The sequence below is a fragment of the Arvicola amphibius genome, chromosome 17, assembly GCF_903992535.2.
Source record: "Arvicola amphibius chromosome 17, mArvAmp1.2, whole genome shotgun sequence".
Taxonomy (NCBI): domain Eukaryota; kingdom Metazoa; phylum Chordata; class Mammalia; order Rodentia; family Cricetidae; genus Arvicola; species Arvicola amphibius.
In genome coordinates this window covers 7,868,247-7,895,489 of record NC_052063.2, presented here as the reverse complement: position 1 = coordinate 7,895,489, position 27,243 = coordinate 7,868,247, and positions in this window count along the sequence as shown.

Genomic DNA, 27,243 nt, shown 5'->3' with positions numbered 1-27,243 from the left:
CTTGTTTTTCCTCTTCCTCTCGCTGCACATATAGGTCAGAGTACCACCGTCGCTGTCCTTCTTGACCAACTACATTGCCTGAGACTGGGTCTCTTGTTCATAGCTGTGCACTGCCAGGCTAGCTAACCCAAGAGCTTCCAGAAACTCCTTAGGCTCTTGCATCAATGGTAGGAGCACTGATATTAGAGACCTGTGTCACCCACCTCAGCTGGCTTTCTGTAACTGTAGAGACCTAATCTCCGGCCCTCATGCTTCTGTGGCAAGTGCCTTCTGGCCTGAGTCATCTCTCCAGATCCCAAACGTCTACTGTTTATAAACTGCCCAGACTGTTAGAGTCTATCGTTATACCCCCCCCCCCCAAAAATGGATTAACAAGCACAAAAGAAAAAAGTAATTAAAGAACTAACCCCAAGAGAATTCTAGATGGAAGGTAGGGAGCAAAATTAGCAGAACAGTTACTTCTTACGTAGTAGAGATTATATTTGATTTTAACAGCAAGAATAAACAGCAAAATAACCTACAAGGGCCAAAAACGTAGGTACAAGGTTTGAAGGTTCTTTGAGGACATCTGGTGAAAGGGACTCAGTGTAACAAGAGCACGGTAGTAGCAGCACATATTAGTCCCCTCTCAGATGTAGTTTTACTTTGTCACCCAAAGACAACAAACAGAAAATGCCAGACACGAACGACTTCTCAGTTTTAAGTTGGGCATCATCCCAAGTATCGCAGAGCACATATACCTTTATGTTTCATGCCGTGTGTGCTACCTGTGCATTCCTCATTTAATATTCATCTAATGAGGTATTGGATTGCTGGAGTATCTCAATGTTTATATTCCAGGAGCCCAAATTTTAAGTCATAATGACTCCATCATGCATCATGCTTTCAACTTGGACATGCCAGTGAAGCCACATCATGGTTCCTGTTTGTTTGTTTGTTTGTTTCATTGGAAAGGTGAAAGTTCTTGACTTCATAAGGAAAAAGTATATGCTAAAATCTCTGGCAAGAACCAGACTACATTTATGAAATAATAAAGAAGGAAAATTAAAATGTAGGCATCTTTTTTGCTCTCACATCTCAAAATGCAATATCTATGTGATAGACGTACTTCTCTATGGTTTTAGCCACCCACTAAGAGTTTTGGAGTCTATTCCTCATGGTTGATCTATGATGCTACATTATTTTTTTTGACAAAAATTTTTTCATATGTTATATTCTGATCACTCTTTTTCCCTCCCCCCAACTCCTCCTAGCTCTTCCCCATACATCCAATCCCAAACCCCCTTTTTAAAAAACAAATAAATGAAAACCAAGAAACACAGAGATTCACATACACACACATACACACACACACACACACACACACACACACACACAATGCCACAAAACCATAGAAGCAGAAACCAAAATCTATAAGCAAATGACCAGTAAGACAATAAAAAATGCCCAAAGTAAAATGAGACAAAAGGCCTATAAAAATACCACTAAGCTTGTTTTGGATTGGCCAATTACCCCTGGGCCTGGGCCTACGCTGAGTTGTAGTTAACATCCTCAGTGAGACTCCACTAGAGAAAACTAAATTTTCCTTCGTCAGTGGGTATGAACTGCAGATAGCATTTGAAAGTACCTGGGACATATGCTAAAGGTTTGGGCATCCTCATAAGAGTCTCATATAGTTCGTGAGTGTATTAAAATTAGAAAGCATTGGTTGAGATTGGGGGAGATTGAGATGCTAAATTTCTAGGCAGCTCCTCCTTGGTGTGCTGCTAATATTTAGCGCCTAGATCTTGATCCAGAGGTTAGAAGGGATTGGCCAGCTGTAATTCTACCCTTCTGTTTCAACTACCCATGAAGTAGCATAGATAAACACCAACTGGATCTTTCTTGTTAACTCCAGGACATTGGTTTCTTAGGTAGTACCGTCAAGTACTTTTGGCCCATGTGGTCCTACTTTGACTAGGCAGCCTCTCTTCCAGTGGGTCTCAGTGTTGGCTCTATATGAACATTACCCGTAACAGTTTTTAATATTATTATTTAATATTTAATAATATTATTTAATATTATTAATATTATTTCTCATTTTGATATTATAATTGCATCACTTCCCCCTTCCTTTTCCTTCATCTCAACCCTCCCCTATACTTCTCCTTTATTTTTTGTGACTCCATTCCCTCTTTTTTCATTAGTTGTTACATTTCTAAATATATAAGTACAACCTATTCAATCGAATAATGTCCCTCATATGTATGGATTTAGGGCTCACTATTTACTGGATAACCAATAGGTAAGCTCAGCTGCAGGGGAGACTCTTTTCATGATGATCAGGTTGACAGAGCATATGAGGACACCAGTCCAGGTTTGTTATGGTAGCTAAGGCCCTCCATGGAGGCTTCTGTGAGAATAAAATGTCACAGTAGAAACTCAGGGTTTCTAAGCTTAAGACCCAATTTCACCCAACCTTGGGGCTATTAAAGCAGGTTTACACTAGTTTAGCTACTGGTCGCTGAAAAAGAGTTGGTTCTCTTTGTAGACTTCGGATCACTTGGGGTGTGTTTGAAAACCATGCCCCTAGGAAGAGAATTCCCTTTCAAGAAGATGCATACAAGATGCCCTTGGCATTTTATTGATTGTCCAGAACAAAGTATATCTAACATGTACCTGTAAGGTAGATGTTAAGGCATCAAGAACATGGATAGGAACACGATGAAAAGAAATTCATAAAGAGATGTAAGTTACTTGGAGCCCTTCTGTCCTTCCTTGGGGCTTTTGAAATCTAAGTAGATATTTGTTAGAACAAAGTGACTGTCTAGTTGATAGAATCCTTATTGTGTCTTGTTGGAAAATTTATCCTGGTATTCAATTCAGCAAAATCTGAGTGCCTGGTGCATACAAGGCACAGTGACATGCTGGAGATGAGAAAAGTACCCAAGAAGGAAACGCAATGGGAGAAGGAACGTGACGCAGACTGGGTATTTCTGAGTCACACGATGAGACCAGCACACAGACCACTGCTTGGAAAATAAGAGAGGCGAAAGGGAGGCTCACAGAGTCTGGAGGAAGGGAGCTTTAAGGGCAATTCCTCTGGGATGCAGATTGTCCCAGTCACCTCTGACAGGAGCTGTGACAGTTCAAAAGACAGACAGTTCGAAGTGGGAATTATGCTCAGACCTGAGAATGCAGACTCTCTGAATTGACTAGAAAAGGACCCACCTGCTCAGCGAGCGGACCAGCACTCCAAGTAGTGTGCAGAGTACGGGTGTTCTGAAATTAAAGAGTTGAGATATTTTCCTCTAGAGTGAAGGTTTCTTCCTCAGGTTGAGGCTCGGCTACTGGAGTTCCTTCAGCGTAACAGAAACAACACCTGCTGGTAAGTTAAGACATTCATCAGTTATGCTGCAGGAAGGCGAGAGGTAGCCATTTTGGTATTTGCGATAGATGGAAGAGACAGACGTGTCTCTTTGCGCATGCTTCCCAGCAAGAGGCCAAAACGAAATGTTCAGCCCTTGGATCTGGACCGCCTGGCATCCCGCCTGAGCTAATTCAGCTGCACAAGTTTGGGGTCTGAACTGGTAGAGAATCTGGGGACTTCCACTTTTGTTCTTGCGCTGTCGTTCCTAACCAAGATAATTTATTGGAGGATGAAAGGCCTTGTGGATTAGAGATGGTGACCACGACTGTGCACTCTGCCAACTCTATAGACCAAACAGCTCCTGGCTGACCGGGCGGCTGACTCCAGATACTTGTTATGTCAAGTGGACAAAATGTGGAAGACCTACCAACCTGAGCCCAATCCAAATTGCAATCTAGAAAAATCACAAGCGAGGCGAATCAGTCTGCTAAGTTTGGGATGGATGGTTTGTTGCAAATTCTAGTAGGTATGGCATCTGCCATACCCTATGTCCGCCGACCCTCTAACACCTCAAGTAGGAATGATGGGAAAGGCCAGGGAGGGAAGGCATCACCTTCTGCTCCAGCTTTGGACAGCAACACAGGCCCTATAAGCTCCCAGTGCTTCCTCTGTGCACCTCACTGGCTGTGTCTCTGCACATGACCTCCTAGAAGGAAAATGATGTGATGGACATATAGTCACGAGTCAGTTGTAAGATGCTTAAGTTAACGTTATTTCATTATGATTTTTTTTTTCTGATTTTTTCCTTTGGCAATGATCCTTAACCTGTTTCGAGATAAGGTTGCGTACCATCTATACAAGTTAGAGATGTTATCAATCTGAAAGGTGGAAGAAATATTTAGTAAATTGACTCTCAGGGGGAGGAGAGCCTACTGGTGTTAGTGCAGAGGGGTATGAGGATAATGTATCAGCGAATGAGCCACATATCTAAAGACAAGTATAAAGATAACAGAAGCCAAGGGCAAAGACCGGTAGCCAGAAAGTTTTAAGAACTGGAGACAGGTTGGGTTTTAGTCCCAAAGTAAGGACATGCTTGTAGGGGGTGCAGCACCTTCGCTTCCAAGATCAAGCCAATCCAAGCCATGTGGCCAAGTGTCTCACATGGCAGGAGGAACCCCAAACACATGTTTTTCATAGGTTTCTCAAGACAAAGTTTGAGTGTGCTATTTGGGAAGAGGGCATTTCATATTTCTATCACACAGCAGGGAACACCTATTTATTAGAAGATCATGGATCTGTAATTTTATGGCTATCATTCTGATAATAAGAAATCCATATGGTGACACCATAGCTGCTTTTTTTTCATAGCAGTATTCATGAAAACCAGATAAAAGCATTCTGAGTTAGACAAAAGTACAGTGTTATTAAGAGAACAATTTATAATTGGGATTCTACGAGCTGGCAACGGAGCTGCAGCCATTTCTGTAATGAGCTGTCAAAACAAGGAGTTCCAGATCTGTTGTGAGACAAAAATCAAATACAAGGAGCCGGAGGAAATTAGCAACAACCTATCTTATGTGGGGTTCAAACAGAGATCCCCCCACTTAAAGCTTTCACACTCTGCCAGCCCTTGAGTAAAATGTAGGCACAAGTGGGCAACGGGCATCACATAAGGTGAAAGAAAGTTTCATTGATTGGCGTTGGGAACACACAGATTTGAGCTCCACCTGCAGAATTGCAATCCTAGCCTCAACAGGAACAGGTTGCCGTGGCGAACCAAGAGGTAGGATTCCTGGAAGTGTTTGGGGTGAAGGAATGTGGTCATCTGCTAGGAATGTTATCAGGGTTACTCATGGCACAGAGGGGTGACAGAATAGTTAATGTACCTTTAAAATCTGAGATGGACAAGGCATGGTAGTGCTTGGGAGCCAAAGGGAAGAAGGTCAGCAGTTCAAGGCCATCCTTGGCTTTATGAAAAATCATCATCACCATTGTCATCATTATCATCTAAGATTATTTGAGCTACACTAAAAATAATGACTTACTCAGTTAATAAAGTCAGACCTATTCAAAACTAGATAAGTTGACAGCTTCTCTCCAAAATTCCTTCTCCTTCCTCTCCATGAACCAGTTATTTTATTTCACTGCCTTTCCTTCTTTCTGCACCGGTTCTCTTCTCTCCCACCCTCTAGGATCATGATTATAGTATTCAGTTGCTAAAGCAGCAGAAACGAGTAATCTTATTAACTCATAACTTCCTATGCAGTGGTAATTCAAACCAGTGATGCTTCTCATCAGCTATGTCCCTAATCACAAAGGACTCGGGGGGAAAGGCCATGCCGACAGCAAAGTATGAATGATTCACTGATCACCCCTTCCATTGTGCTGCTTCTCCTGGAAGAGATGTGTGTCTTCTCCCATGGAAGAGCTATGCTCTGCCATGTGGCTCTGCAGCCTATCTGATTGATAACTGGAGACTCTTCGGCCACCATAGAGAAGCTGCTGCTGAGAACTCTGAGTATGGTTTTGTGGATGGTGTTGGCAGGGTAGTTTCTTCTGCTTTTTATTCAGATCAGCAGTTATGAAACAGTGGGTAAAAACTGACCCACGAGAGTGGTCGAGATGTCACCTTGCTTTATGAGAAAGGAATATGTATAGTAGATTGCATGCCCTTGCCTATAAAATGTCCCCAGATGTTCGTGACCATGCAAACAGAACATGCCACATTCCAGGAACACACAAAGAAAGTCTATTTCATGTCTTCTTTTAGCTCTCTTCATCTTCTGTCTGCAAAATACTGCATGTCATAGGCTTAGTCCTCAAAGTAATTTCCCTTAGTGTCCTGGTCATGCTGTTGGAACTGGGTTGGGGAGTTATTATTTTCAGGTGTGTGACTTTTGTTTATGCTGCATTTGTTTAGCTCTGTGAAGCTGTGTTACTGTGCCTGTCTAAAACACCTGATAGTCCTAATAAAGAGCTGAATGGCCAATAGTGAGGCAGGAGCAAGGAAAGGTGGGGCTGGCAGGCAGAGAGGATAAACGGAAGGAGAAACGAGAAGAAGGAGGAGCAAGAGAACAAGGAGAGGAGGACATCAGGGACCAGTCACCCAGCTACACAGCAAGCCATGGAGAAAGAAGTAAAGTAGGGTATACAAAAATAGAGAAAGATAAAAGCCCAGAGGCAAAAGGTACTTGGAATAATTTAAGGTAAGAAAAGCTGGCAAGAAACAAGTCACACTAAGGCCAGGCATTCATAGCTAATAATAAGCCTCCGTGTGATTCATTTGGGAGCTGAATGGTGGGCTCCTCAAAAAAAGCCAAAAGAGTAAAATATCCTACAACAAAACACATCAGATCATGTCAAATTGCTGCTAACAAAACATTCCACGCCGCAGAGCAGAAAGCTATTTCAGACGTCAGATTTCTGAACAGTCTCAGCTAAATTATTCTTCCTATTATCTATCTCAGAATTCATGCTTTCTCAGAAATGTCAATATGTCTCTGCCAAATGACTCTCGTTCTTGTTGCAAGGAAAAGTTCTTCGCAAGCCATGAATTCCCATTATTTTGGAACGTACGACTGTGGTTTAAACTCTTGGCCACTGATTTCTTCTGTGGCTTCCTTCACCTACGTACACCCAATGGCAAGGTCTCTGCAGGCTTCATTCTCCCTTCTACAAGCCATGCGTTACCCCATAGCGTTACAGGTCCCATCTCTTCTTACATAAGAAACCTTGTTTTCCTCCCATTGGGCACCCTGCTGCCCATCGTTAAGACTTCAATTCAGATCTTATATTCCACGAATGATCTTTCAAGATGGAGCTATACCTCCCTGCCACTGTTCCTCCAAAATTTTCCATACCTTGAAAGTATTTATCACACAACATGATTTCCTCTGTCACCTGTTTTCTGTTCAATTTTTTTGAGCTGCCTAAGAATTCCATCACAGGAAACAAGATTGCGCTACAATGACCGAGCATTGAGCTTGGGGACTTTGGCTCAATTCCCAGCTCTGCTATTTCTAAAAAGCGAGAATGGCATTTGGAGCTTAGAACATATAGAGAGGTTGCATGGGTTGGTGTATGTTAAAGTGGAGGGCTTGCATTCAATTACTACTTATGCGTTGTAAGGGCAGGTTTTTTATTTTTTTTAAAATCTAGCTGTAGGACCATGAACTATTGATGTACTTTGCACCCACAGCACATATATTTGACAAACCTTTGTGGAATTATTGCTAAGTGAAACTGATAAACAAGAATATAGAAAGATTATAGGAAGAAAACTTTCAGCCTCCAGTACTATGGACACTCCAATATTGGTGGTAACTGAACAAATGACTGTAAGTGGAGTTGGCACATTTTTTTTCTTAGAAGTCATAGTCAATAATTTAGGCCTTATGGGTCATAGCTCTCACGAGAACTAAGCTTTTCTGGCATAGGGTCAAAGCCCCACAGAGTGGCTGGTTCCCAGTAGAAAGTCACAAAAACCAATTTGGCTTCTCGCCGTGCTTTGATTTCCAACCTATGGAAATAAAACATTGCAAATCCCTTTACTCTGTTCTCATCGGCTCGGATGTTCTAGCAGTATTATCTATGGTTCCTGTATTAGATTTGAAAGTTGTCTTTCTATAGTCAAGCTTTTCCAGTTTCACTAGGGACCTGCCCTTTTTCTTCTTAAAAAATAAAAACACGTTTTCTGCTCTCCAATTTGCTTGACAATTTTCTAGCACACTTCCCCCTATGTATTAGAAATACTGTGTCATGAGGAGGGATGGCATGCTTCAGGAGTCAGGGCTTGTGGGGAAGAAGTGACTGGCTAGGAATTACCTTAAACGTTATTTCGAGACTACTGCTGCGTGTCTCTCTCTCTCTCTCTCTCTCTCTCTCTCTCTCTCTCTCTCTCTCTCTCTCTCTCTCTCTCTCTCTCTCTCTCCCTCTCTCTCTCTCTCCCTCCCTCCCTCTCTCCTCTCCTCTCCTCAACAACCATCAACCATGACAGAATAGCTTCACCGCCTCATGCTAGGATGGTCAGACTCTCCACAGGCCCAGGGCAACAGCGCCAAGCCAAGAGGGACTAAAACCTCAGGAACCAAGCTCGAAAATAAGTCGCTTCTCATTTGAAAGTTCCGCGGGAGTACTTTGTTACTGCAGTGAAAGCTGACTCACCCTGCTGTAAATCATTGCTTCGGCATTAAAGTAGGGACAGTTTACTGTTTCCAGCTGCCGTCATAACCCTTCCACGGCCAGTTTGTTCTTTCCCGTCGCGGTTGCAATGCCCCTACTCCCAAGTATGTAGTTTTGTTGCGTTAACGATTGGACACCCTGTGGGTCTGGAATTAACGGTTTCGTTTTCTAACAGTGGGTGCTGAGGAACTCACTTTGACCCTCCTCACGCCTCTGGGACTCCGGGTCTGTGACCCCCGCAGACATTTTAGATTATTCTCAGATTTCAACTTGCTCCCCGTGCAAATGATGATGACTTCACAGTTCTGTTGCTGATGCTGTTTCTCCCTCTTCTCTCCCCTCCACTCTTCCACTTCTCCCTCCTTCTAGCGCCTTTCCTTTAGTCTCACTGGATGTTTTTCATCTGGTAGAATGAGGGTTTTGGAGTTCCAGGAAGACTTTTGGAAGAGATGCTTCCAATGTGTTACAACCAGGAGTAAGATGTACGGTGGATCTTTAAATTTTCGCATTTTGACTGACAAGCGTAATTGTGCACGTTTGTGGTGTACCATAGAGGTTTTGTTTCGTTTATTCATCGGGCAATGTTCTAATCAGGGTGATTAACATATCACTTTAAATTCACGATGTCTTTATGGTGTATCCATTTAATATCTGTTCTTCTAACTGTCTGGAGTTCCACAGCACACCACTGTTAGCTACATAGAACACCTAGTTCTCTCTCCCATCTGACTGAACCACCTTGACCAAGCTCGCCTCATTCCCATTGTTTTCTCCTCTCCCTTGCCTCCGGGAACAACCCTTTACCTTAATGGGATGAACTTATGGAAATTCCACAGATAAGACCACGTGGCACTTGCGGTTCTGTGTCTGGCGTATTATTTGACTTGGTCAGAGCATCCTCTGGGTCTAGCTATGTTGTTGTGTATGAAGAGATTTCCTCTTTCAGGGATTTATAGTATTCCATTGAATGTGTGTGACACATTGCTCTTACCCATTCTTCTACTGGTGATAATTAAAGTTGGTTCATATCCTGTCTAGCGTGAACACAGCTGCAATAAGGATAAAAGTGTGTATATCTCTGATGTGCTGACTTCATTTCCTTTGGGCAGTGGGATTGCTGAAATATATGATAGTTTTATTAAGCATCTCTGGAAACCTCTATTCTCCAGAAAGTCAGCGAAATACTATTTCTGGAGAAATACTATTCTCCAGAAGTCAGGGAAAAATTCCATTTCCTATGTCAGTTTTCCTTTCCCTGTACTCTTTCGGTCATCTTCCTTTTGTCTTTTTGGTAGTAGACACGGAGGCTTTATCTCCTTGTGTTCTACATCTTGACGATTAGCATTGGTGGGCACCATTAGCTTGCTTACTGTTCATCTTTACATCTTTCTTTAAGGCCTGTTCACTGAGGTATGCACCTCACTTTTTAAACTGGATGTGAGGAGCTGCTGTTTTGTCTTATTTTCTAAATTATTTAAAATATTTTTAAGTTCTGAAGGCTAATTCCTTGCCGGGCATTGTTTTAGACTATTTCCCATCCTTTCAATTGCAGTATTTAGCTTTGCTAACTGTATTCTTTATGGGGCAGAAGTTTAGTTTTATGTAATAGTTTGTTTGTTTAATTTTTTTCTTGCTGCTTGTGCAGTGGTTTCAAAGAAACCTTTGCCAATAGCGAGGTCTTAAAACACTTCCCACATATTTCTGTCTAGTAGTTTGATTGCTTTAGGTCTGACATTTGGGCTGATGTTTGTAGCTGGTGGAAGACAGCCAGCCTATTTTTATTTGTGTGGGCATCCAATTTTCTTGCCAACATTTATTGAAAAATGTGTCCTTTTTTCATTATGTATTCTTACCTTCTTGGTCAAAAATAAGTTGACTATAAATTATTCCATGCCTTTCCTGTTCTTTCCATGGTCTGGGTGTCAGTTTTTACACCGGTGTTTTACTGATTTAATTACTACAACTTTGAGATATATTTTGAAGTTAGAAAGTGTGATGTCTTTAGCTTTCTTCATTTTTCTCAAGATTGGTTAAGGGTTTTCTTATGGCTCTGCACAAAGTTTACACGTTTTTCTATCTATAAAGAATAGCACCGATATTTGAGTAGGGGCTACACTGGATATATAGCTCACGTCAGGTACTATGGCTATTTTAACTGTTCTAATCCAGGAACGTAAGTGTGACGGTTAATGTTGACTGTAACTCAATGGGATCTGGAGTCACTTAGGAGACTAACCTCTGAACGTGTGTGTGTGTGTGTGTGTGTGTGTGTGAGAGAGAGAGAGAGAGAGAGAGAGAGAGAGAGAGTCAGAGAGAGACAGAGAGAGAGAGAGACAGAGAGAGAGACAGAGAGAGAAAGACAGAGAGAGAGAGGGGGAGAGAGGGAGGGAGGGAGAGAGGGAGAGAGAGAGAGAGAGAGAGAGAGAGAGAGAGAGAATTTCCAGGGAGGTTTGCCTCAGGTGAGAAGACCCACCCTGAATGTGGGCAGCGCTATCATGTGACCTGAGCTCTCAGGCTAAATGGAAAGAAGAAAGCAACAGCATCCCCCCTCTCTCAACTCCTTGATTATTCATGCAATCGGGGAAGAGGTGATGTAGCCTGGTTTATACTCCCCCTGCTACACCTCCCCTGCTGTGATGCGTTCTCCTCCCTTGGCCTCTGTTGGCACTTTGTCACCATGATGAGAAAGGTAGCCAAGACAATGGAAAGAGGATGGGTTCTCTTTCCACTTACGTATGTCTCCTCTATCTCTTTCATCCACGTTTTCTGTTCTCCAGAACAGAAATCTTTCATCCTACATCATTTTTTTCTTAGCTGCTTTTGTAACATTTAAATGGAATTCTCTCAATTTCTTGATGTCATTTTTAGATAGGTTATAATTAGTACAGAGCCAAGTTACTTTGTTGAATTTATTTATTATCAGTAATAGATTTTTCACTGACTCTAGCTTTTTCTATAAACATGAATATGTGTTACCTACAAACAGGAACATTTCAGCTTCCCCCTTCATAATTTAAATATCCTTTATGTTTTTCTTATGCCGAGTTGTTCAGGCTAGGACTACGCTGAGTAAACATGGGTGAAAGTGAGAACCAATGCCTTGTTCTGAACCTTAAACAGTTCCTGAATGATGTTCGTTTGTCAAATACAGGCTTTCAGTATACTAAGCTACTTTCCCTCTATATCTAATTTATTGTAGGGATTTTTTAATATCATAAAATTATGTTAATGTTAACAAAAGCTATCTTTTGCATCTGTTTAAAGATTATTAGCTTCCCGGTCTTTGATTTTGTTCCTGTGCTGTGTTATCTAGAGCTCTCATCTCTGTGGCCATGTACATCCAGAAACAGTTTAATTTTGCTCATTGTTTCAGAGGTTTTACTCCATGTTCAGAACCTTGATGGACCGGTGACAAAACAGAGAAGCAATAAGAAGGGAAAAGGGCAAGACACACCCAGAGAAAACAGGGAGCTGGGGCCTCGCCACCCAGCTTCCAAATAAAACATACACAGAGGCTTATTCTTTTTATTAAAAAAAAAACTCTTTTTTCCCTCTACATACCAATCCCAGTTCCCACTCCCTCTCCTCCTCCCATCCCATCCACCTTCCTTCCCAACCCACCCCACATCCACTCCTCAGAGATGGTAAGGCACACTGCTTTGAGGAAGGACTAAAGCCCTCCCTACTATATCTAGGCTGATCAAGCTATCCATCCAAAGGGAATGGGTTCCAAAAAGCCAGTACAAACACTAGGAATAAATCTGGGTCCTACCGTCAGTGACCCCCCCCCCAGTCTGCCCCAGCCATACAACTGTCACACACATTCAGAGGGCCTAGGGTTCTCCTTGTTATTTAGCTTCTCTGGGGTTGAAGACTATAGGCTTGTTATTCTTTGCTTTACAGCTAGTATCTACTTATGAGTGAGTATATTCTGTGCTCATCTTACTGAGTTTGGGTTACCTTACTCAGGATGTTTTTTTTTTCTAGTTTCATCCTTTTGCCTGCAAGTTTTAAGATGTCATTGTTTTTTACCATTGAGTAGTACTCCATTGTGTAAATGTACCACATTTTCTTTAGCCATTCTTCAGTTGAGGGTCATCTAAGTTGTTTCTGGGTTCATAGCTATTACTATGAACATAGTTGACCACTTCTTTTTTTTTTTTTTTTTTTTTTTTTTTGGTTTTTTTGAGACAGGGTTTCTCTGCAGCTTTTTTAGAGCCTGTCCTGGAACTAGCTCTTGTAGACCAGGCTGGCCTCGAACTCACAGAGATCCGCCTGCCTCTGCCTCCCGAGTGCTGGGATTAAAGGCGTGCGCCACCACCACCCGGCTTAGTTGACCACTTCTTAAATATAACACCAGTAGCACAGACACTGAGAGTAGCAATAAGTAAATGGGACCTCCTGAAACGGAGAAGCTTCTATAAAGTAAAAGACACGGTCAACAAGACAAAAAGGCAGCCTATTGAATGGGAAAAGATCTTCACCAACACTACATCAGACAGAGGACTGATCTCCAAAATATATATTAAAAAATAACTCATGAAAATACCAAACAATCCAATTAAAAATTGGGGCACACATCTAAGCAGAGAATTCTCAACACAAGAATCTCAAATATCCAAAAGACACTTAAGGAAATGGTCAAAATCCTTAGCCATCAGGGAAATGCAAATCAAAACGATTCTGAGATACCATCTGGAGAGGATATCTCTAGGTTGGAAACAACCTAGAGTAAGGGGCACACTCCTCCACTGCTGGTGGGGAAGCAAACTTGCACAACCATTCTGGAAATCAGTGTGGCAGTTTCTCGGAAAATTAGGAATCAACCTTCCTCGGGACCCAGCAATACCACTCTTGGTCATATACCCAAAGGATTCTCAATCATACCACAGGAACATGTTCAACTATGTTCAGAGGCTTATTCATAGTTATGAATGTCCCACCTCAGCTTAGCTTGTTTCTTACCAGTTTTTCTTAACTTAAATTATCCCAATTACCTTTTTTGTCTGGTCTTTTATCTTTCTCTATTTCTGTATACCTATATTTCCTTCTTACTCCGCAAATGGCTGGGTGGTTGGTCCCTGAGGTCCTCCTCTCCGTGTTCTATGTGCCTCTATATTTCTCCTCCCACATTTCTCCTTCTATTTATTCCCTCTGCCTGCCAGCCCTGCCTACGTTACTCCTGCCTTGCTATTGACCATTCAGCTCTTTATTAGGACCATCAGGTGTTTTAGACAGGCAAAAGTAACACAGCTTCACAGAGTTAAACAAAAGCAGCGTAAACAAAAGTCACATACGTGAAAAAAGTATTCCCCAGCAGTCACCTGCTTCTCCCAACTGGCCCTACCTACTGTATCTTTTCAAATTTTGAATCAGAATCCATGACTAGATTAGGCCATTTGTTTGGTCAGAGAGATGTGTTCCTCAGATGCCCATGGTATTGCTCATTGAGACTCCACCGTGCCCCAGTCAAAATGGCAGTCATGATGCCAGCAAATGACCACAAATGCTGGGTAAGATACAGAGAAAAGGGATCCTTGATAAACCTCTGGTAGGAATACAAATTAGTTCAACCATTATGGAACTCAATACAGAGACTCCTCCAAAAACTAAAATTGGGTCTACCTTATGACCTGGTGATACCATCTCTGAATATAACCAAAAGACTCAATGTCAACATATTACAGAGATCTCTACATATCAGCCTGTGCAGTCTAGGTATCTGTTGGCAATGATGGATAAAGAAAACATTGTATAGTACAATACATAGGCACACACACATAAACACACACACACACTTGTATTTTATTCAGTCATAAAAGGAATAGAGGTAGGTCATTTGTGAGAAAATGGGTGATATTGGAGATTATCCTATCAAGTGAATTAACCCAAACTCAAAAAGTATCACCCTTTTCCTCACTTACAGATCCAAGAGGAGGATAAGAAGATATAAATGGAGTCATAATCAAAATACATTATATACTCATTTAAGCACCTCAGTACTGTGCTTCAGAAATGAACCTTTCCATGATACATCACATATGTTGATTCACCTATGTTGAGCCAATTTTGAGCCCTATCATGAATCTCAATAATCATGACGAGTTGTACTTTTAATGTGCATTTGAATTTGTTTTATTTAGATTTTTGTATATATATATATGTGTGTGTGTGTGTGTGTGTGTGTGAGCCATTCACTCACAGTTTTCTCTTGATTTTGTGTGCGTCCGTCTGTCTCTGCTTTTCTCTGTCTGTATCTCTCTCTCCCTCCCTCCCTCTCTCTCTCTCTCTCTCTCTCTCTCTCTTTTTCCCTCCATCCCATTCTTTCCTTGTTGCTTGTTGCTGCCATTTTATTTTTGGTTTTGGCACTTGGGATACAACTGGTCTCAGAAGATGGGTTTAGAAAGATTATCTTCCCCTTCGATTTAAAAAAATAATAAATTGAGAAGAGTTATGAATTGTCATTTGAAACGGTCCATAGAATTCACCAGGAGCCATCCTGTCCTGTTTATTTGTTGGTTTTCTCTAATGGGGACTTTTTATGACAGAATTTTGTCACTTTCACATGGCTGTGACAAAAACACCTGGAGAAACAGCTTACGGGTGGAAATACTTATCTTCAGCGCATCGTGTCCAAGATGGCCAGGTGGTGTGTGTGGCAGCAGGCACATGTGGAGAGGTCCTTTACATCATGGTGGAACATGGACCATAAGGAGGCCAGAAGTAGGGGCTGCTGTTACTTTCAAATTCTTGTCCCTCCTGGCCAGCTGCCATGAACTGGGCCACCTCGTGAAGGATCTACTACCTCCCAGACTGCTCAGAACCTGGAGCGTTTCAGATTGAAACTGTCACAAACACATCCCCAGCCTACCACTCTGCTCAGATTGTCTATTGAGCCATGAATTTATTCTGGTGATTTGTGTGTGCCCAGGAAATGATGATCTGATGTCATCCACCCTGTTAGCCTATCACTTTCACATTAATCAGTTATCATCCTTCGCATTTTCAGAATGTTGACTAGAATCCATCCATTTTTGTCTCTTGCTATTTGTTAATCTCTTTCTTTTGTCTTAGTCTAGCTAAAGGAGTGTTCATTTGTCTATCTTTTCAAAAAAGAAACCCAACTCTCCATTTATTTATCTTTTGCACATTACTTTCTTTGCATTTTAATCCTATGCCATTTTATGTCTGTAAGCTTTGTATCCAACTTAGGGAATTCCCTTCTATGCCTTAAATGTGAGGTTGCTTACATCACCAATGTACCCTGCCCCAAACTTCTGCCTCTTTGATCTACAAGCCCTTTTGATGGCATCCTGGCCCTCCCAGTTTCCCATGACATAAGTGTCTCTTTTGCAAATGTCTTTCGATGATAATTTGCTATCTCTTTGCTTTCTTGTCTCCTAACTGGCCTCTCTCCATCTTTTTCCTCCATCTGGTCCTTCACTGTACAGTGGCCAAATATAGCCACTTGTAAATAGGATCACTTAAGAGAAGATCAGTCCTCTCTTAAAGGAGTTAAAGGAAAACTAAAAATCATGACTTTTTCATTGTTCTTAAGATAGAGTTTTTCTTTAAATGTTAACTCCTTCAAGGGCTTACTCTATCTTCTTTTTACCTATTTTAACCTCAGCCTTACATGGATCACAACCACGTTATTTCATTCCCTCAAGTGGTCCACACTCTCTTCTGCTTCTCTCCACCCCTTCTCTCACATAAGACAGGCTGTTTAAACACCACCAACACCAAGTCCTTGGAGCTGTCTTCTCTGTGGCTTCATGACTTTCACTAGATTTTTCTATAAAGCTAGTTCTTGCTTTTTTAAATTAGAAAGGGATTTATGGCTTATTTGTATTTATTTCTTCTCTGTGAGGACACGCTTCAAGTATATATCTTATTTGTTGCTGTCAGGAGTGGCCAAGATGTACTCTTTAACAGAAAGATGAATCAAGCTGACGAGTGACCCACAATCAAAGCTGGCATTTTCAGCCCGTTTTATTTTTATTGTTTATGCTTCTTGGTTTACATAATTTTGAGTCTTTCTTCACTTAAAAATCTTTTCTTCAAAACTGAAGAAAAACTTCTCAGACAAACTCTAGTGACTTCCCATCCCTAACAATGCTATACTTTAGCCTATATCATTATATTACTATGAGAAATGTCCCTAAGAGGCTACTCATTAAATCATCTCCCTTTATGAAGCAGTTTCAATAATAGCACTAACATTTTAAAAACCAATTGTGCAGTTATGTATATGCAGAATGCAAGTAATCAGATTTATATTTTATATGCGTAGGGTTAAGCACTCAGATAAATCACACGGTAAATCCCAGATGTGGCCTTAAAGCCGTCAGGAAATCCTATTATAGGTGAGTCGTGCTGCATTTATTCTCCAACGGATAGAATTAGGAAGGAGGAATGATGAATAATTAGGCCTCTAAAACTTCAAGCTATAGTTCAGAGATTAGACGACTTGTCTTACAGTGTTGAGAGGATTAATTAAAATAATCCTGGAGCCGCCTGGATAACACGGGTACACAAAAGGCATCAAGTAAATAGCAGCTATTATTTTTTATCACGTTATTATGGTTATCAGCATCCCCTTAAAGCCGAATGTGAACACCACCATAAGTGTATGGAGCTGTTAAGCAAAGAGCTATGGGTGGCTTCCTGAGATGGTCAATTTTTTTTTTTTTTTTTTTTGGATTTGCATTTCTCTGCTGATTAAGGGTGGGTAATTTTTTTTTTTTTGGTTTTTCGAGACAGGGTTTCCCTGTAGTTTCTAGAGCTTGTCCTGGAGCTAGCTCTTGTAGACCAGGCTGGCCTCGAACTCAGAGATCCGCCTGCCTCTGCCTCCTGAGTGCTGGGATTAAAGGCGTGCGCCACCACCTCCCGGCCTATTGCCATGGTTTTGCAGCTCTGAAAATGGCTGTCTTTGTTTCCACGTGCATGAAACCCTGGTCCTCTCATACGGTTTTCAGAGTCCTTTAGAAACTACAGGCAAAGCACATGAAGACAGAAGATGAAGTCCAGAAACATCCGTGCATACTGAATTAGTACTTGGCACCATTTATACTCAAATAAAGGCAAATAGAAACAATGGCAGGCTGTGTTTCCTTATCAGATTTGCAGGGTTGCTTTTGTGATAACGTTTGCTATGGGTGGTGACCCAATGATGTCATGTTTTAAAGAACTCTAAATCAATAAATCAGTAATATTATTTTCAAACACACACGTGTGTGTATATATATATATATACATACAAACATATATATGTATTCTTTCCTTATTAGTTCCACACTTGAAAATGCCAGTAATATTTGATCCAATGTTTGCTAAGCATTTAATATGCATTATCTTAGAAAAAAACATGCAAAAATGTTCACCGCAGCATTGTTTATAGTATCAGAATCTTCATAATAATGTAAAATCCATCCACTAGGAGGTACCCTTCATGGGTGCACGATACTGTTCCCAGAGAACCTGGTCATTAAGTGAAAATCTCAGTGCCAAGCATGACAAATCTCTCCACAAGTTATATTGATGAAGGAGGTCCCCACCCATGCATCCAAAAGCATGCAAAGGATTGTCATTCCTTTCGGTTTCCCATCATAACTAGATGGTAGGTTCCTAATCCCGAACACACTCCATACTTGCCTTGCAGGAGACAGACAAATCAATCTGGAACTCAGCAGGAAATTTCTCCTTACTCGCTTGATTTCATGATGCCAGAAGATGATGCTACCCAGGCTGTTGTGGGAGAAAAGACATCCATGTTCTCACCCAGTGTTGAATGCTGCACATTTCAACTCCGACCTCTCAGGCAAGGTGTGCCTGTCTGCTTGCGCAATAGTTGCACGGCTGGTATGTGGGTAACCAGCCACATTTTTACTTGATTTGAGGCCAGGTCCACAGGAGAGAATTCATGCTTTGTAATATAAACATGGCTGGAGGAGGTACAGGCACTAGGGTAACCTCTTACTGCTGTTTTCCTAAAAGATTATGTGGTAGGCCGGGCGTTGGTGGCGCACGCCTTTAATCCCAGCACTCAGGAGGCAGAGGCAGGCGGATCTCTGTGAGTTCGAGACCAGCCTGGTCTACAAGAGGACAGGACAGGCTCTAAAGCTGCAGAGAAACCCTGTCTCGAAAAACCAAAAATAAATAAATAAATAAATAAAAATAAAAGATTATGTTGTCACACTGTCTTCTAAAACAAATATATGTTTATACACAAAGACCTGGGCTGCTCTCAACCTTGGTCCAAGAAGCTTTTTGGAGTAGGCAGTGGTTAGTGCAGAGACTCAGAACTGGTCAGGCTGCTAAGAATGCTTGATTATGAACACAGGTGATGGTTGTTAAGGGTGGGAAACTTGGTTTTCTTTAGAAGGTATGTGGCCCTACCTATGGAAAGTGCTAATTAAACTCTGTGGTCTATTTATAAAGAAGAAGAGGCGATGAAGTTGAGAGAAAGGGGCGGGGGTAGGAGCATGGCCTATGGAAAGTTTAGAGGGAAGGTCTGGGATGGTACATATGATCAAATGCCTTTTATACGTGTATGAAAATCTAAAATAGTAAATAAAGGTAATATGTTTAAAATCTATCAACTACTTAATGGTTGTTTAATATATAAATGTAATAATAGATTACGGCATAATCATTTAGGTTATGATTATGAAGGCCTGACCTACAATCATATATTACTCAAGGTGACTGAAGACCGTACAGCAGAAGGGTAACCATGATTTTCTCTCAACTAATCAAAACAACAGAGGGAAACAGAGAGAGTAAGTTAGCCAGACATCCAGAATAGGCTTATTTCTACAGGCTTATTGGAGAGGTTATAAGTGATTTTAAAGCATTATCCTTTTCTTATATTCCTGGGCTTTACATTAGATTTGCATAATTATCTCCGCAATCAGACAAAAAGAAAAAGCCTGAAAAAAAAATCTAACCAAATCAAATGTCCCCATCAAGAGGCATCCCCACACAAAACCCGTGTCACCAACCTGTCCTGAACTAGACACTGGGCTCGTAGACACTGCTGTAAACTTATAGCAGATATTTTCCTTTCTTTCTTCTATTGAAACATATGCTTTTCTCATACACTATATCCTGATTATGGTTTCCCCTCCCTTTATACCTCCTACTTTCTCCCCATTCCCCTCACCTTCAGGACCACGCCCTTCAGTCTCTCACTAGAAAATAAACTTCTGTGAGATAACAACCAAACATGGCAAAATAAAATATAGTAAGATGAAGCAAAAATTATCATGTCAAATTCAGATATGGCAAACCAATAGGAAAAGAGCCTCAAGAGCAGGCACAAGAGTCAGAGACCCACTTGTTCTCACAGTCAGGAGTTTTGTAAAAATACTAAGCTAGCAGCAATAATATACATTCAGAGGACCTGGAACAGACATGGTTAGGACCTGTGTTTGCTGCTTAGTCTCTGTGAGTTCAGATGTGCCTTGCTTAGTTGATTGAGAGCCTTGTTATCCTGGTGTCCTCAATCTCTTTTGATTCTTACAATCGTTCCACCCTCTCTTCCACAGGATTAAGTGGGATTGCTTTGAGTTTCTCTTGATTTAATTTGATGGTGGCTATAGTCTTGCTGTAAATTGCCTTTATTATGTTTAGGCATGTCCCTTGTATCCCAAGTCTTTCCAGAACTTTCATCGTGAAGGGGGTGTTGGATTCTGTCAAAAGCTCTTTCTCCATCTATTGACCTGATTATATGGGGTTTTTTTTCCCTTCAGTGTGCATCCCTGCATCTCCAGGATGAAGCATACCTGATCATGATGGATGATGTTTTTGATGTATTTTTGGATTCAGTTTGCAAGTATTTTGTTGAGTAGTTTTACATTTATGTTAATAAGGAAAACTGGTCTGTAATTCTCTTTCTTTAAACTGGTCTGTAATTCTGTTTCTTTGTTGATTCTGTTTCTTTGTTGAGTGTGTCTGTCTGTGTGTGTGTGTGTGTGTGTGTGTGTGTGTGGTGTGAATATGGGATTTAAACTGTAGCAGTGTTTCTTTTACAAACTTTGGTGCCTCTGTCTTAGGGGTATAGATGTTTAGAATTGAAACTTTGTCTTGGTGGATTTTTCTTTTAATGAGTATGTAGTATCCATTTCTATCTCTTCTGATTAGTTTTAGTTTGAAGTCTATTTTGTTAGATGCTAAAATGGCTTACATATTAGGTCTAGTTGTTTAGAATATCTTTTCCCAACTCTTTGCCATGAAGTAATGACTCTCTTTAAAATTGAGGTGCATTTCTTGATGTAGCAAGAGGATAGATCCTATTTTTGCCACCATTTTTATTCTGTGTTTTTATTGAGACTACTGCTATTGAGAGATACCAATAACCAATGATCATTCACAGTCTTATTATTTTGTTTTTGGTGGTTGTGGATGTGATGAGATTGTTTCCCATCTTTTGCTTTTGCTGATGTAAGATTGTTTATTCTCTGTGTTTTTATGTCTCTAGTTAACCTCTTTAGATTGGAGTTTTCCTTCTAACACCTTCTGCTGGGTTGAATTTATAATGCAGATTGTTTAAATTTTACTTTATCATGGATTATCTTATTTTCTCCATCTATGGTAATTGAAGATTTTCCTGGGTATAGTAGTATGGGCTGACATCTGCAGTCTTTTAGAGTCTACAGCACATCTATCCAAACCCTTCTGACTTTTAGTCTCCATTGAGAAGTCACATGTAATTCAAATAGGTGTGCCTTTATATGTTACTTGATCTTTTCCCCTGCAGCTTTGAAAATTCTTTCTTTGTTCTGTATGTTTAGTGTTTTGATTATTATATGGCAAAGTGCCTTTCTTTTCTGATCCAATTTATTTGGTATTCTGTATGCTTCTTGTTCTTTTATAGGCATCTCCTCCTTTATATTAGAGAAATTTTCTTTTGTGATTTTGCTGAAAACGATTTCTGGACCTTTAAGCTGAGTTTCTTCTCCTTTTCTAACCTCTTAATCTTAGGGTTGGTCTTTTCATAGTGTCCCAGATTTCCTTGTTGTTTTGTGTTCATATTTTTTTTATATTTAACATTTTCTTTGACAGTTATATTCATTTCTTCAATCACATCTTCAGTGCCTGAAACTTTGGTGTGGGAAGTCCTTCTGTATATATGTTGCTTTTATTGGTTAAAGAATAAAACTGTTTTTGGCCAGTGGCTTAGTAGAATAGAGCTAGGCAAGAAAACTAAACTGAATGCTGTGAGAAAGAAGGTGGAGTCAGGGAGATGCCATGTAGCCTCAGGAGGAGACAGACATGGGAACTTTGCCAAAGCTTTGCCTGGTCTTGTGATAATACACACATTCATAGAAATTAATTTAAGATATGAGCTAGCTAGCAATGCACTTAAGTTATTGACCAAGCAGTGATTTAATTAATATAGTATCTGGGAGATTATTTAGGGCCTGGGCACCCTGGAAATGAACAAGCAGTCTCTCCCAACAAGACTCTTCTATCTCTTGCATTCTGTTGATGAAACTTGCCTCTATACTGCTCATTCACATCCCTAAATAGCTCATTTCCAGAATTCCCTCAGTTTGTGTTTTATTCATTGCTTTTGTTTCCATTTTCAGGTCTTGAACAGTTCTTTTTTTTTCATTTCCTTCAACTGTTCCTGTTCTTTTTTTTTTTTTTTGTTTTCTTTAAGGGATTTATTAATTTCTTCAAACTGTTTGTGTTTTCCTGGATTTCCTTAAGGGATTTATTCATTTCCTCTTTAATAACTTCTATCATCTTGAGATAGTTGGTTTTAAGGTCTTTTTTTTTCTTGTGCTGAAGCTATGTTGGAATAGTCAGAGCCTGCTGTGGTAGAATAGCTCCTACCAATATGGAGACAAATTGCCCTGGCTGTTGTTGATTGTGTTTTTACACTGGCATCATAGCACCTGGGGTTAGGGTAATAAAATGTCTATTGGCTGATTTGGGGGCTTGTCTTTGCCATGTGGGTGTTTTATTCCTTGGTTTCTGTTTCCACTTTGGACTTTTGGAGTGTGGTATGCATGTGTGAATTGCATGTTTTCTTGGCTGGTTCAGCGGGTGTGTTCACGGGGAACGCTTGGCTGGTGCTGGAGACTGGGTAACTGGAATGAGTTGGGGGAAGGAAGTTTGGAGGAGAAGGTCTTTGTGATCTATTGAGGATGGGGTTTAGAAAGGAAAGAGGGCCACTGCTGGCTTCCTGCTACAGAGCTTGGGGTAAGACCAGGTGAACTGGATTTCAGGAACCATAGGAGAGGTGTGGAACTCTCATCAGCTTATTTCCTGCCCTGAGTGGAGCTGCCCCTGGCTTAGCACAGGTGCTTGCTGGAATTGGGGTCTGGTACAAAGCAACAAGTAGGAAGAGAGGGTGGTTAGGAGGGTAGAATGGTCTGCGGGGTCCACAGGGGCTGTGGGAAGCAGTGAGAGAAAGCTGCAGCTGCTGTTCTATTTGATGAGCCTGGGAGATTGGGTCTGGGGGAACAAATTTGTAGGCAGCCTACCTGGTTTTCTGGAATTTTCTTTCCATATATTATTACCCTGTCCTTGCTATTCATGATTCATTCTTTAAAAATCCAGCTTGAATAATCTATCCCAAGAAATCTTCCTAGTATATGAAAAAGTTAAGTTTTTCCCTAGGAAAAGTTTATTGCTCCTGAGGTTTACTTCTAAGAAAGCATTTTTTAATCCTCTCTCACACCAAAGTTTTAAAATTAGGAATTCACGGCTGTCCCGATCCTCTACCAACTTCCTAGTACAACACATAGTACTAGGCATATTTCATAGGCTTACGATAAAATGAGAACAGATACGAGATATGATAGATATGACATATACACATGCATATATCGATTATTATAATAAAGAGGGTGGAACAGGAGATGGGGAGTGTAGGTGGATAGACCATATGCCTAACGATTTTATATTATATAACTCAAATTCAGTCTTCAGTGCGGGCAGAAAATAAGAGGGTATTTGAGGTAATAGTGATCTACAGGGGGCCTAAATGTCTAATATTCTTGGTTAAATAATATCGTTGTCAAGTTGGGTGAGATTAGAAAAAAAATAAGTCATAAATTTCTTCTGTTTTAAAAATATTAGAATTTAAAAAGACCACTGAGATAGAATACAGCCACCAAGGTCTTTGGGTGGGTGAGTTTTAATTAAAGGTCTCATCTTGAAGGCTGGCATTCGGGGTTGGCATTGCAGCTTCTGCACTAAGTTTTTCAGTTTTCAGACTTTCTGAGAGGTTTCAAACAGTGGCCCATCTTGAAATACCTTCAGACCACCGCTCTGAGAGGCAAAGCACCTGAGTCTTGACGGCGTGCTTTCCAGCGTCTGAATACCACTTTTCACCAAACCTCTAAAAAAGTTTTCATCCTGCCCTAATTTTTAGCACCGCATCTAATAGACCTGGATTAAACTGCGGGGAAGATGGGAGCATAAATCTCATTCCTTTCTTTCCTTGTCATATGAGGAGTTGTAGTCTTTCCAGCTGTAATAACCTCTGGACTTGAACAAAATTGAAAACCTTTAAATAGCCTTTCACAACCTTTCAGCGGAGTAATGAAGTTATAAGTGCACACTGGGGATTTTTTTTTCCCGTTCAGAAAAATCTAAGCAGCAGTAGATATTAAAATCTAATGTTTACTTCAACTCTTTTACAACCTAATGGGTTTTTCTGACAGTGTAATTTTTAAAAGGTTGGGTTTCATTTATTAATACAGCGTGGTCATGCTGGAAAGCTTTCTTCTTTAAGGACTCTGGTGGGAGTCTTATGGCTAAAGCTTGGTTGAAAGCCAAGAGGGATCGGCAAGGGCAGGGAAAAGAGAAACCCACAAAACTCAGGCAAGCCGGAGCCAAGAAGATTGCTTTGTGGTTTAAAAATGGGGGGGGGGGGGACATCCTCTCTTTATGGCTCAAACACTACATGAGGTTGAAACACAAAAGCAGGCTGTGGAGCCCCTGGGAGCCCATAATTCTGTACTTCTAAGCCACTTGAGGTCATACAGTTGTTCACCAAGCGAAAGGGCTGCCTAGGAATCCAGCTGTTGGCGCGGTTGGTGGGCGCCCAATGCTCCACCTGGAGCTGCTGTATCCAGGGCCAAGAAGGAGCTGCAGGGCGAGCAACAGGCAAACCAGGACTGAAGTACAGAGAGGCTGTGAGCTGACATGATTCCATTCGACATACTGTACTGTTGCTTTTGGAACCAGTGTACAGAGAGCCATGATGGGCCCAATCACGTGAAATAAAAAAAAAAAAAGCCTCTTCTTGCATGCACAAGGTCTCTGTGGTTAGCAGAGATTTGCAAGTTAAGTGGATTAGAGTTGGGGGGGGGGGACAAGATTTACTTCCTTTGACTCTGATGTAGTTAAGTGATGATTGAATGGATGGATATATATATGTGTGTATATATATACATATATGTGTGTATATATACATATATGTACATATATGTGTGTGTACGTATGTATGTCTGTATATCCCAACATGCTGTTTTAAATTATAAAATAAAGCTGTCACTCGAGTACATAATTGAAAACAGTATTGGAAAGTAAAGGAGCTGAATGGCCATAAAGGATGGAGAGAATGTGACGTTATTCATCTCCACATTTCACAGATAGAACACCCTGTCCTCTCGTGTCTATATGTAGCTCCAAAATTGGAGTCTCATCCTAATAGATAAAGCAATTTCAGAAAATGTAGAGCAGCTGCTATCAAATTATCCCTTTAACAGTTTTATAATAGAATCAGGACTCCTCGCTGCTATTTGAAGCATGTTTATAATTCTTATAGGTAACTCTCAAGAGTCACATAAGAAAACCAAAGCCGGCATCTCCCAGAGTCCTAACGGCAGGGGAAGAGGTGGCATTTAGGATCCAATCTTCAGCACATTTTATTTAAGTTTATATTAAGATGGTTTTGTTTTTAAATATCTTCTTTTAGCACATGATGATTACACAGAACATCCTTGGTTACTTTGTTATAAAATCTTAATATGGGTTTCAAACAATTGCTATTAAAAAGCTTTCTCTGCTCAACGGGCTCTGATTTGAATGACTCTCCTAGACCCTGACTTTTCTTCGGTGTTTCCAGCTACTCCATTGAAGGTGCCATAAAGTTGGCGTGCCTGAAAAGAAGTTCAGCATCTTTTCCTCCGTTCAGTATCTCATTCACATCTGCAGCAGGTTCTTGTTGCCTAGCAACTGGTTTGTCCTCCTCCTCATCCATCCTCTACCCTCCATCTGCCTCTAGTTACAGAAATGCCAGTGTGTCCTAACATCTCCAGCATTAGTGCCTGTAGTTACTGGAAGCATGAACTCTACCATGCCTGGCCTACTGTCATGGATGCCATGATCTCTCTTCTCTCCTACTCATATTATCCCTTGACACTCAAGTGATTAGTTGATCTCATTTGTCCATTTGTTCACTCATTTATTTCATCAATCACTCAATAAATATTTGTTGCACGCTCACTACATGGGGGATGCTAGAACTATGGAATAAAGCTGCATCTTACCTCACTCAGGGAAGTTTTACTCTGTTGGGAAGTACAAATCGTAAATCAAAATTTGTGCAGCGATCATGGCCTGCTGTCCTGAAAGTACATACAAATTATAATAGCGATAAAACAAGAAGCTCCTAGGCCTTTTGGAAAAGCTCAGGAAAATTGGCACTTTTCTCTAAAATAATGCTATATGTCACTTCCGGGGGGAAAATGTTAATTTGCCCCCATAGATAATATGCAAAAGTCTCAATTGAACTCAAATCAAACCACCTCCAAGCAGTCTACCCTGCCCCCAGCCTCTCCACAGAATCCTTCACACCATAGACTTCATGCCTACGCCTCACACTGGATGCTCTTCCTGCTTTCTTCATTAGAATATCGTTCCCACTTCCTTCCTATTCAAAGTGCTAGCAACCCTTCAGGATCCATCTCTCCTGTCCACACCTCCTCACCATGTCAGCCAGCAGTGGTACCTCCTTGCTCTGACTTTCTAAGCCAGCTACCACAGTGCTTCCCAGTTTTTCTGAACTGTTACAAGTCCCACATCCCTATGAAGACAGTTGCATGTAGGAAAAATGAATTTTTTTCCTGCCTCCAATACATGGCAAAGACTTACACATACCATGGACCCTTTTTTGCTGTTGTTTGCTTATTTGACATGAATGAATAATTTAGCTTGTGCCCCCCTTTTCATTATTCACAAAAAAAAACCTTTGTGACTCAGTAACAGGACATGCCACTTGATAGTACATTTTTGCATAACTGCTATGTATGAATGTGTAGGTGTATACATTATCTCCAACCAGGGAGACTCACAAGCAGGTAGCATCCTTGAATTAACCTAATATTTAGCAAATGCAACGTGGGCACATACCACAGTTAGATTCTGCAGGAATAACTGAGCAACCAGCAGTGGGAAATCTTAGTGGTCTCTGTGATGTCTACCCCCTTGAACTCACAGTCTTTGATGAAAGAAAGAGAGATGGTGGGGTGGGGGAGGTGACAGGAGTAGAGGAAACAGCAAGGATAGAGACAGGTAGACACAAGCAAGCAGGTCGTAATTGAAGACCCCGGAAAAACCATCCGATTGTGTAGGCAGGAATGAAAAGCACAGTTGGTGAGGTGCATGGATAAGGTAAGAGTCAGATCATATCACAGACTTTGAGCCTGGTCCTGCAGGCACTGAGCACTGAGGGCTTAAAGCAGGCAGAC